The sequence below is a fragment of the Lagopus muta genome, chromosome 3 (assembly GCF_023343835.1).
Source record: "Lagopus muta isolate bLagMut1 chromosome 3, bLagMut1 primary, whole genome shotgun sequence".
NCBI classification, from domain to species: domain Eukaryota; kingdom Metazoa; phylum Chordata; class Aves; order Galliformes; family Phasianidae; genus Lagopus; species Lagopus muta.
The window spans coordinates 31,545,392-31,556,673 of record NC_064435.1 but is presented as its reverse complement, the minus strand read 5'-3'; the positions used below and the strand labels follow the sequence as shown (position 1 = coordinate 31,556,673).

The 11,282-nt window shown below is 39.8% G+C and overlaps 1 long non-coding RNA gene across 1 annotated transcript; it reads left to right on the top strand.

Moving 5' to 3' along the window:
- Positions 1-1,595: 1,595 nt before the first annotated feature.
- On the top strand, positions 1,596-5,532 carry LOC125691465 (uncharacterized). The gene is made up of 5 exons (XR_007376142.1): positions 1,596-1,635; positions 2,214-2,404; positions 3,158-3,655; positions 3,770-3,856; positions 4,162-5,532. It is a non-coding gene; the product is annotated as an uncharacterized LOC125691465 (long non-coding RNA).
- Positions 5,533-11,282: the final 5,750 nt, after the last annotated feature.

Sequence of the window (11,282 nt, the reverse complement as noted above, 5' to 3'; positions counted from 1 at the left end):
ACCTCCCTTCAGGTAGTTACAGAAAGACCAAAGTGATTCCTCTGTGTAGGAAGAGCAGTTTTAACAGAGCTGTGTTTCTGCTCTGTGATGCAGCCTTATCAATCCAACCTGCTTCTCTTGTTCAGTTAAACATAAAGCAGATAGAGAAAGAACTGATTATATTGCAGCAAGGAATGGAGTCTGAGTACAAGAAGGAATGTAGCATGCAAATCCATGGGAAATTATATTCATTTGTTCAGATAGTCATGAAATAAATATTTTTTATTAAGATGAGTAATTGCACAGATTTGTTTAAAGACCTCTTTCTCATTTTTTGGTTGAATTGTGTTGAGGGATTCATTCAGTGCTAATAAAAATACTGCAATCCAACATACAGTGCCAAAATGTTTTCCTGAAAAAGACCACACAGTTGTTTTCGGGTGGAGTATGGGTCAGCAAATACAAAGGGTTAGCTGTTATCCAGTATCAAGATGCTTGAATTATCCTGAAATACAAAGCTTAATGTTTAGAAAGAGTAGATAACTAGCAGCATTGATAGAATTACTGAGAGATGGCTGAGACAAAGTAGTTTGAATTGAGAAGGAAGAGAAAAATCTGTAAGATACAGAAGATATTGAAAGGTGTTTGGGTATTTTGTTACTAATGATCAAATAAAAATTTTTGTATGCACTGAAACAAATATGTATTTGGATGGATGGAGAGGAAACTTGTAATTTGACAAAGTCATATGAACTGAAAGATCTGTGTTTTGCATGCTTTTTAAATAAGTGTCACCCTTAAAAAGAATTGGGTGGAGAGCCAGAGATACCAGGAAAGATGGAATTAGCCACTAAGATCTCAGAGCCTGTGTGTTTATGTCTTTTACGGCTATAATTCAACTTCTTTTCTCAGCCTTACAGAACTGCAATAGAGAATGTCTGCACAATCATTTGAGGGCAGTCACGAGCTTACACTGCCTACTGACTGGGAACCATGTTGCTGTGCTAAACACATTCCTAAGCTAGTACTAAAATACCCTCTGTTAGCTGGGGTTCAGTACCACAATATCGTAGCATGAGATTTATGCCCTATGAGAGTCCAGGGAAAGAAAACTCATGTGTAGTTGCAAAAAACTCCATAGGCAACAGTAGCTACAGGTAGATATTAGCACATTTATAGAAACAAACCATCTGTTTTACCACGCTTTCCCCAGACCATGCTGAGTTTTTTGGGAGGCAGCAGGGAAGAATATGCCAAATTTTGCATGTCATGTTTTGATGAAATTGTGGTTGCTGCTTAGCAAATATAAAATCACTTTTAACTGATACATTTCCATTGGCAAAAGGCCTGAAAGAACTGGAACAAAAGGAGTTTGACCAAGAGAGATGTATGCACAAAGCTGGATTAGCTCCCTATGAACACATGAATAGCGTACAACAGAATTGCCAGGTTGGAGTCTGAACCAATGGCTAAGCACCAGGTGAGAAGGTATAGCTCAGGAAGCTCAGCTGCAAGTAATGCACTTGAGGGATCAGAGGGGGTGGAGCCTGGACCCACCCCTCCTCACCCTACTTTAAGAGTTAGCAGCCAAGGGAGTAGTATCTTTCTAGACAGGGACTGTACTCCTCTTAAGCTATCATCTGTTGTTGGAAGGGGGTAAGCTGATTTTCATTCTTTGTTGCTTATTGTTTCTCTGTGCTTTTGTCCAATTAGAATGTACTGCCATAGTCTTCTTTTACCATATGCAGATGCTAGCAGTGCTCAATGCTAGTAATCTTATCTTAAGTAAGTAATGTTGTTGCAAGGGCAACAGACTCTTATGTTCTTATTGGCTAAAACTGCTTGCAGGAGCAAACATGCTCAATGAGTCTCTGCTTCAGAGAGTTTTAGCTCTCTCAGTGTCTAACACAGATACTGGGGAGTGGAGCTAGATAGCTTACCCAAGCACTTCACAGAATCACAGAATGGCCAGGGTTGCAAGGGACCTCAAGGATCATGAATCTCCAACCCCCCTGCCACATGCAGGGCCACCAACCTCCACGTTAAATGCTAAACCAGGCTGCCCAGGGCCCCATCCAACCTGGCCTTGAACACCTCCAAGGACGGGGCATCCACAACCTCTCTGGGCAGCCTGTGTGCTCTTGAATGCTCCACTTGAATGCTGCTTAGATGTTCTTGTGAGGAGCAACCACATATGTCCTTTAATTATGCATCTCTATCCATCTGTTAATTAGTGATGTAAGGGAACTGTTGTGTCATGGCCTGACCTCGTGATTGAGCACCTAGTGAAGATGTGGCTGGCCCAGGAAGTACAGGTGAAAGCAATTCATCTGTTCTTCTCCTGTGTCCAGAATGAGCTCATTTAAGCCCTAACTTCTGAAAGAAGCACATTTTGTGGATGAAGACCACTTCCTGAGAAGAAGAGGTCTGTAGCCAGCATTCCTATCACAAGTTGGGTGGGTGGACTTCTATATGATTGTTGATATTCCTAACAACACTTTGCCTGTTATATCTAAGAACTTACTGAAGCAGTTACACTGCTTCAAGGACCTACAAGTGGCATTGCTCTTGTATGGTCTTATCAGTGGCACCACTTTTTCTTAATCCTGTTAACAACGTCACCCTTGTGTGAGTGTAGCTCTCTCCTGAAGCTCTATTTATCTTGTGCTGAGGGTTGGACCTTCACAAGACCATTGTGCTTCAGCCAGATTCTACATGCTTTAACTCTTTAATACCATGTGTTAAACATCCCCCATGCCATCTGGAAGCACAGCATATTTTTATTAATCATACTAAAAAGCTGAGCTATTTATAGAGAGCAGCAGTTGTGTAGTCAAGAAATAATGACTGAGGGGTCAGGGAAGTTCTTTTGATAACATACTACTTCTTCAATGTGAACCTGTCAGGAGTTTTTCCAGGTAAACGCTGGTGCTTACAGCTTCAATAAATTGTTATACCATCTGAAGTGTTTGGATGTGTATGGAGAAAGGGAATAGTTTATTTAAAAGCTGAAAATGTAAGAACCCAATTCTGATGTCTTTATATCAGTTCTGCTATATTCACCAACAGGAGCTGGCAGGCCCAAGCCAGTACCAGAGGCATCTGCAATTTTGAATACTTCTCTGCAAACTGTTGAAGTCAATTATTTCTTTGTTCTCATCAGGTTATTTTTCTTTAGGTACAGCCTTTGTGGTTTTGTTGGATGCTGACAGTATTTCCCCAGACCTTCTGAGGATTTGTGCATCTGGGTGGAGCTTCAGAAGACTTTTAATGAAGTTACATAATGTTTTTCTAAGATATCTTACATCATTCAGTCAAAGAATTCTTCAATAACTTAAACTGAAAAGCTCAGTGAAGGAAGACTGCCTTCTTCAAAATATTCCTGGTGAACAGGCTGTATCCTCAAGAAATATATATCAACATGGTGCTGCAGCACTCTGTGAGGCCGTGTTCTAGCTGGGAAACCTGTCTTGCAGTCTTCAAGTGCAGTTCATGTGCATAAATTTAGTAGATAAAAACTTCTCGGAGTGTATTTTTACTGCTTGTTAACCAATTCAGAAGAAGTGGTAAACACAAAAGTTCCTCTATTATCAGACCATCAGAGACCTTGAACATTAGGAGGCATGAACTTCAGACTGAGGGCTGGTCCCTGAGGGGTTGCTTACCTTATGTTAATGTAGGTTGCTTTGCCCTTTTCTTTCCGGGGACCGTTTGCATTCTGATGGTAGAAAATAAAGGATGGTGTTGATGTCAGAGTCGTTAATAATTTGTCACTCATTATTTTATGTAGTGAACCTGATACACATCCAGTATGTCCAGCTGTCCTGATGCTCCAAGTGATGCTTCTGACAGCTGGGATTTTTGTGTCCCCCACCAGGTGGGTATACTTGCATGTCACACTTCAGAGCCACCTGGCAAAAAAAACCTCTTCTGCTCTTGTGCACGTTCAGGGACAGCATAAGGTACTCACTCCTCAAGCAGTTTGGGAACTTGTTTTGTTTAATCCAATTCTAAACTCCATTGTGGCTATATTGCTGCAGTGGCTTCATTTGTCATGAAACTAGTCTTTATCTGAGACTGACTGGAAATTTGACTGCTGGAAAAGTGAGAAAACAGATAGTTATGATAAAGCACTTGTAACTTCAGGGAAGATGTGTGGTTCACAAGATTATGTCTTCACAGGATCACAAAACTACGGAATAGCTGAGGTGGGAAAGAATCTCCAGGTCCATCTGGTCCAAACTCTACTCAGGCTTGGGCACTCGGAGCAGAGCACCCAGGCCTGTTTCCAGGCAGCTCTAAAGATCTCCAAGGAAGAAATGTCACAGCCTGTCTGGGAAGCCTGTGCCAGTTTTGTCATCTTTCCCATTACTTGTTTGAATCGTGTTTAATAGAATGCTACCTACTTGTATTTAACATCATTCAGTTAGGCCAAAAATGACATCACTTATTATTAGACATGTGTTCACAAATAAGAGTATGAAATGACTGCTGATCCAGTTTTCATAATCAGGTTCAAAAACATTCATATATTTTTGATGCAAAGTGCTTACTTATCTTTTCCCTGCTGCAGTGAAATGTAGTTCTTAAATGTATTGAGAGAACTGAAGTTTTTATCACTAAAGATTTCATTATTTCTTCCTGACATCAAATCAAGTTCTTTCCTCTTCAACAGCACCATGAAATAATTAATTCTTTCCTGAAGAAAAGGGAAAAAAAATCAAAGAGAGTTTTATATTCTAGGCTAGCTGGAGGTTTTTACAAAGGGCTGTGCCTACTCTAAGTGGAAAGAAACTTTCTGAAGGCTAAGGCTAGAGAGACTACTTTGAGGGGGAAAAAATTATTCCGCAGATTTATTCTCTTTTTTTCATTGGATTTTGCATAAATATCAATCTTATTTTCTTATTCTGTTAATTATACTGCTGATTATAAATATATCTATTATTTTCTATAGAAAAGATGGCATTTGAATTGACTCCTTTAAATGTCACTAGTTAGATAAATTTTCAGGTACTGCTGAGACTTCTCAGCTTATGAGTGTAGTTCTTAAGATTGCTTCTGCAGTTAATGGTCACAGAAAATGAATTTTCCTCTTGTGAGGCTGTGAATCAACAGTAAAATGCAACTGCTCCTGGAAAAGTCCAGGCTGTGCTGTGATGGTTTCTGATTCTCCTGTGAGTCTTTCAAAGGAGATGGGCAAATTTGTGTTTGAATAAACTAAGGAAAGATGGAAAAGAAATTATTTTTATCCAGTGTTTACAGGATGAGCCTCTAAGAAGAAGTGCATTGATAGATGGTTACTTGCTCTCTAACTTCTTAGGAATAAAGAATCCTAATTAGTTGCAATTCAACTTTTCTTTTCTACAGCAGCTATTAAAGAAGATTGTTCCCAAAAGAAAAGTTTAAAAAATACATATAGGCTTGTCTTCTATTTTACTACACCCCACTAAAAATTGAAAAGTTCAAGAAAGTAGTAGAAAATGTGCATTGTGGGAGGTATTCAGATAATCCTCCTGCGATCAGGAAGAGTTTGAGATGCTATATGGAGCTGACCTGTGCAAGAGTCTGGCTTAAGCAATCTGAAATCCTGCAAGTCCTGTCTTTGTCCACCAGTAAAAGAAATGGTGCAGCGTAACTTGGTGCCTCATGTTTGGTAGACACATGCTACCTAGGCTGCTCTCTTGTGCCAGAGTGAAGGTTGTTCATGTGAACTGGATGTTGGCCCATAAAAACCTATATTATAATAACAGATGCTTTCCATAGCTAGTCTAATCCTCACCACAGTTTAGCTGTGTTACTGTCCCATTCCGTATGTATTTATCTTAGTGGAATGGCAGGATATCTTGTGATATCCTGTGTACACAAACATAATGTTATTAGAGCAAATGCAATGGCAGCAGTATTAGTAATAACTATACTGTAATCCAGTGTAAGAGAGCATCCACAACAGACCCAATGTTATGCATATTGCATGAAATGACCATAACCTGTAGAGGAGTTCCTCTTCTTTATGTGCATATATGAAGAGTTATGCAGCAGGATCTTAACAAATTCCAGAAATTTTGAGAACTGAAATCATTATTTGACATGATGACATGTAATGACAGGTAGTAAGTAGATTCCTGTTACTACCCTCTCCTGCAGTAACATTCATGATGTACTTCTGCACCCCGTAAGCAAGGAAACATTATTAAGCATAAGAGGTGCAATGAGCCACAGTCGTCAATTGTCACAAAGTGAGAAATTCAAATGTGAAACAAACAAGGCAAATAATCCAAAGTGTGAGACTTGTTCTGAAGAGAATGAATGATGCTTTTAGCAATGTTATTGTTCTGAGGCATGTACCATTAGAATACCTCCTTCTGTGACAAGATGGCACACACTGTACCATTCTGGATCAGTTATGATTCTAAATAACACCTGAAAGCCAAATGCCAAGTGCCTGGATGATGCATTTGATTCACACCTAATGATCTGAACTTCACACCATTGAATCTGGGCCAAGCACACATTAGAAACGCTGTCAGGTTTCTTCCAGGCCTAACGCAAGCAGCAACTGCACCAGAACTGAAGAACTAGCAAGATTTTCACCACGTGGGGGCAGAAACTTCACCCATCAGTTAATCCTGGATTTACTTGAACTCTGAAATATAAGCGAGTATGACTGGATTCTGCATGTCTTTCCCTGCCTTTCACATTTTAACATACACAGAGGTCCATTACAATCTGAAAAAAAAGATCCAGTTGCTCTTTCTGCCTGCTTTATTGTATCTGAATTTAGCATCTCAGCACATGAAAGCAATGCTAAACAGCCACTAGTCTGCCTGCATTGCTTTAAAAGCCTACAAAATCATATCTGTTTATTTTCAGCAACTTTCATTTCTATCTCCACTGGGATTCAGTCGAAGCTTTGCTCAGCAGTGGCTCAAGCAGAAAGGATCTCTGCTGTGAAATTTCTGACGGTGATTTATTTCTTTGCACCCTCTGGTGGATTTTTGGACTAAGTGCAACAGTTTCCAAGATTGCTTCACTCTATGTTGTAGTGTGGTGGTGGAGGTGTAACTTGCAAATGTTTCTGGGATGATGCAGAAGGTAGCACCCGTCATCAGATCATTTACTAATCTAGAGTGGCACAAATCCTTCTGGTGTGACAGAAATCCTGCTTTTTACTTCAGGTTGTTACTCCATCATCCTGATCACAGGCCTTTTCACAAATGCACGGGGAAAGTACAAAATGAAATCTGACAAAACTGTATTTATAAGAGGAAAAAGAATTCAGTCAAGGCTTAACAAGTGCTTTAATCAGGATATTCTACAAAGCCTGCCAGAGGTATGTGCCAGCTAAAAGCAACTTTCGACCCCTATTTTTGGCTTCATTGACTCTTGGCACTCAAACAACTTGCTGGCTCAGCACTCCAATGAAGCCGACCAATTGAATCAGATTGTATTTAAGTGTTCTTGGAGGAGGACAGCCATCATCATTAGATGATTAAAAAATCTTAGACTCAGAAGTAGTGTAACAAATGCATGTCGAACTAATTGACTGTAGAGCACAGGTCAAGGAATAGCTTAGGCAATCGAGGAGGAAAAAAGCATGGAAAGACATACACGTCCCCATGGGAATGCATGACATTACAGAACAAGTCATGTCTTCACTCTCTGCTTATGAATCCTGGAGCTGGTGACTGCGGTGAAATGGTTTAATGTCTCAGCTGCTGAAAACAGCAAATCAGAGAGGATCTGATTAGACAAGTTCTGCAAGCTCTGCCAGATGCTGAATGTTGCTCAGTAAAAACCTGGACTAACTCCACCAAAGTCAGTGGAGTAATTAGGAGAAAATAGGGTTCCTTTAGCCCAGAGTCATGTCCTTCCTGCACTTCATGTTATATTGAAACAGCAAGATACCATGCTTGATGCTTTGAAAAACTTTCTTTATGCAACTGTAAAGTATTTCTACACACCCAGATGCTCTCTGGAGACGTGGAAATGAATTCACAGTACCAATGGGACTCATCCTTGGTGAATATCCCTTCGTAAAGGGCAGAGCTCTCAGAATGGTGGCTGATGTTTTTGCGATACCAGAGATGCCTCAGGAGATGGCACCAGTGGAACTCAGGCTGTTAGTGAAGCTGTCACCATGCTGTGGCTGTGACAGAGATAAACAACTCCTCGGGAGAGCCCAAAGCTGCAGGAAAGTTCAGAACAGGCTGAAAGTCCTTCATTTCTCTTCAGCCCAGCACATTTTCATCACTTCAGGCATAGATTTCAGGACATTTTCTGAAACAGAAATACTCTGCCCTCTGCCCTCCTCTCCACACCCACATCCACATTCATACAGGGAGCAAAGGCTTGCTGTCTTCCCCTCCCAGATCCAGGGCATTTTTTATGAGAGGCAAAACAGTATTTGAACTTTGCAGCGTGGCAGGAAAATCTCCATCTCCTGTCTTTTGTTGGGTCATATCATTCCGATATTCAGTGCCAAGTCTTTTTCCCACCTGGACATCTGTGAGAAGGACCTCACACAATCAGGTTGCCCTCTCCCATGAAGGCTTTTCCAGTAAGACGCACCCTTTTTGGATCTACGTGGGACACAATGGAGGCTTTTCAGAAAGCATTTCCCATTTCCCTGCTTCTTACGTGGAAAGTTTCTCTGCCTTGCCAGTCCCTGAGCACTGCTCAGTGGAAAATGCTGTATAGATAGGGCCTCCTGGAAGGAATATTCAGACTGCAGAATAAGCTGATAGATGTTCTGGGAAGTGGGTTTATTTTTAAATAAAGATCTCTGTGGTGTTTCTATCTGATCCATGAGATATCTCTCTGTTTATTACTGAAGTTCTAACCCAAGAAAAACTCCTCCTGAACTCATTTTCACGAAAAATGCAGATTTCTGCTATTTCTGAAATGGTAATAAGTGTTTTTCTACTTTTGGGGTTGGTGTTTATTTGGTTTGTTGGGTTTTTTGTTTGTTTGGTGATTTTTTTTTTTAAACATATATTTTTAAGTTGATCCAACATACAGATGCAGAGCATTATATGCTACGAATCCATCTTGAAAACACCTTTGCTCACATTTAGATTTGTGAGCGGTCAACTTTAAAAATAGATTCATTTATCAAGCTTGCATCTACATCTGAACTCAGGGTAAGGGTTTGGCTCTGGTGAGAGCACAGTTTCTGCTGTAACAGTCTTGCCTATGATGGGAAGAACTTTCTTTGATCTGTTATAAACTGATCAAGGCTTAATAGTCATCTAGGAAGGTCTTGGTTCATAATTCATTTTTACAGCTCTCTGATTTCCTTTCATTTGTTTTGGGTTTGTCTTGGGTATGAGGCCCCTGAAACAGTTTTAAACTTTTCCACAAAATTCCGAATGTAAAATCCTCTGTGAAGCAATCCAGTTTCTGTGTTATCATGATTAATCAGATTGTGATTCTCTAGCAAGGCCATCCCAAGGCCACAGCAATTAAGAAGCCTGCATCCTTTCATGGTTCCTGTTTTGTATTTGTTTTTATATACTCCCAGTAACTACCAAGTCATTTCAGTTTAATCACTGCAGCTCTTTAGTACTCTTCCCTCCACCTCCAAAAAAGAATTCTTCATGAACTTTTTGTCCCCATGCGCTAATCTGTTTCTGTGACCTGAATAGCGTTTATCCCCTGGTCATAAATGAAATCTGTATTTCATCACATTCATCACTCTGTTCGTGCTACGGCCAAATAACTGCACTCCTACAGCTTCAAATGATGGCACAGAAGAGAATTGTTAGATATGCACATTCCAGCTATCCCACATCTGCCAGGTCTGTTGTGGGCAAAAATGAGGAAACTGGAGCCAAAAAACAACCCTGCTTTGTGTGTATGTTTTATTTTAAACCATTCTGAAGCCAAGAATGTGAAGATCAACCAAATGCTGACATGCTAGTAATATTTTGTTTTACACAGATCTATAAATATACTTATCACTGTTTAAACTACAACCGAATATACTGTAGTCATAAGAAACACACATGTTCTAGAAGACAGATAGAAATAATTATATGAAACAAAGACTGGAAACACTTTCTTTTTCTGGGTGGGGTTAGATTTCCTATAAAACTTGATTGGGGAAAATCTTCCATTCCTTGTGCAGGTGTGTTTAATGGGAGTTTTCTCTAGGATTGGGCCCAAACACAAATACGTTATCTGTGCCTTTAGTTTTCAACTTTTCTGCAGACTTCTTTTATTCTGGAGCTGCTTCTAAGCTGTCTATAGCCATGAATAGCAAATCTATTTTCAGTAAAACCAAAGTTGTTATATAGGTGCATCTCTATTGGAAGTTGTTATATAGGTGCATCTCTACTGGGGGGGAAAAAAAAATAAAAAAAATAAAAAGGCTCCATAAATTCTCCCATATGTTTAAAAAAAAATGTTCAAAAGGAAGATGCAGTTACCTCAAGCAGGAATCAGACATGATTGATCTAGTCTGCTTTGCTGTCTCTGACAAAGTCCAGCACCAGCCACAAGGTAGAATACTGGCATGGAAGGATATAGCAGGATGGGGAAGAAAAAGGATAAAAAAGTAGTAAGTGTTCTACTGTATGGACAGAATGTATGTCTTGACTTTATGAACTTTCCATATGCTGAAGATGAAGGAGAAAGAATAGGCAGACTTGACTGACTGTGGTGAAGGTGAAGAGAAAAAGAGAAAAACAGCAGTAATAAAGAGCTGTAAGCAAGGAGAAGAAATACCTCTGGTTTTCTGTCTTGGAAGGGACAGGGCAGGCAGAAATGGTGTCCAGTTCATCCACTGGGAAGTGTGGGAACCCCACAATGGATTCACTGGATTTAGTCCGAACCAGGGAAAGAAAATGCATTAAGGGAAGCCAATGGAATAGGTCACAGGTAGGCTGACAAATAAGCACGTCCTTGAAGATGAGAGGTCCTTGAAGACAATTGGAATAAGTAGGAATATAAGTAATATATAATATAAGTAATATAAGTAAGAATAATAAGTGAGATGGGAAAAGTGGAATAGAGTAAGATGGGAAGATAGTAAGATGGGAAAAGTGGAATAAATAAAGGTGGAAGCTCAGTTACTGAAAATGGTCACATTTAAATCTGTTATGGACCATGGACTTCGAAAGGTAGCCTGTAATATAGCAGGAAGGATCTCTAGGAAGGGTATTATGAAAGGGAAAAGAAATATCAATTAGACTGAAGAGCAAATTATCCCAGAGGAGAGAAAATTAGAAGTGTCTTTACTGAGGAAAATCACGTTCACCGAATTATATATTTATTTATTTATTAGGAAATGTGAACAAAGAGAT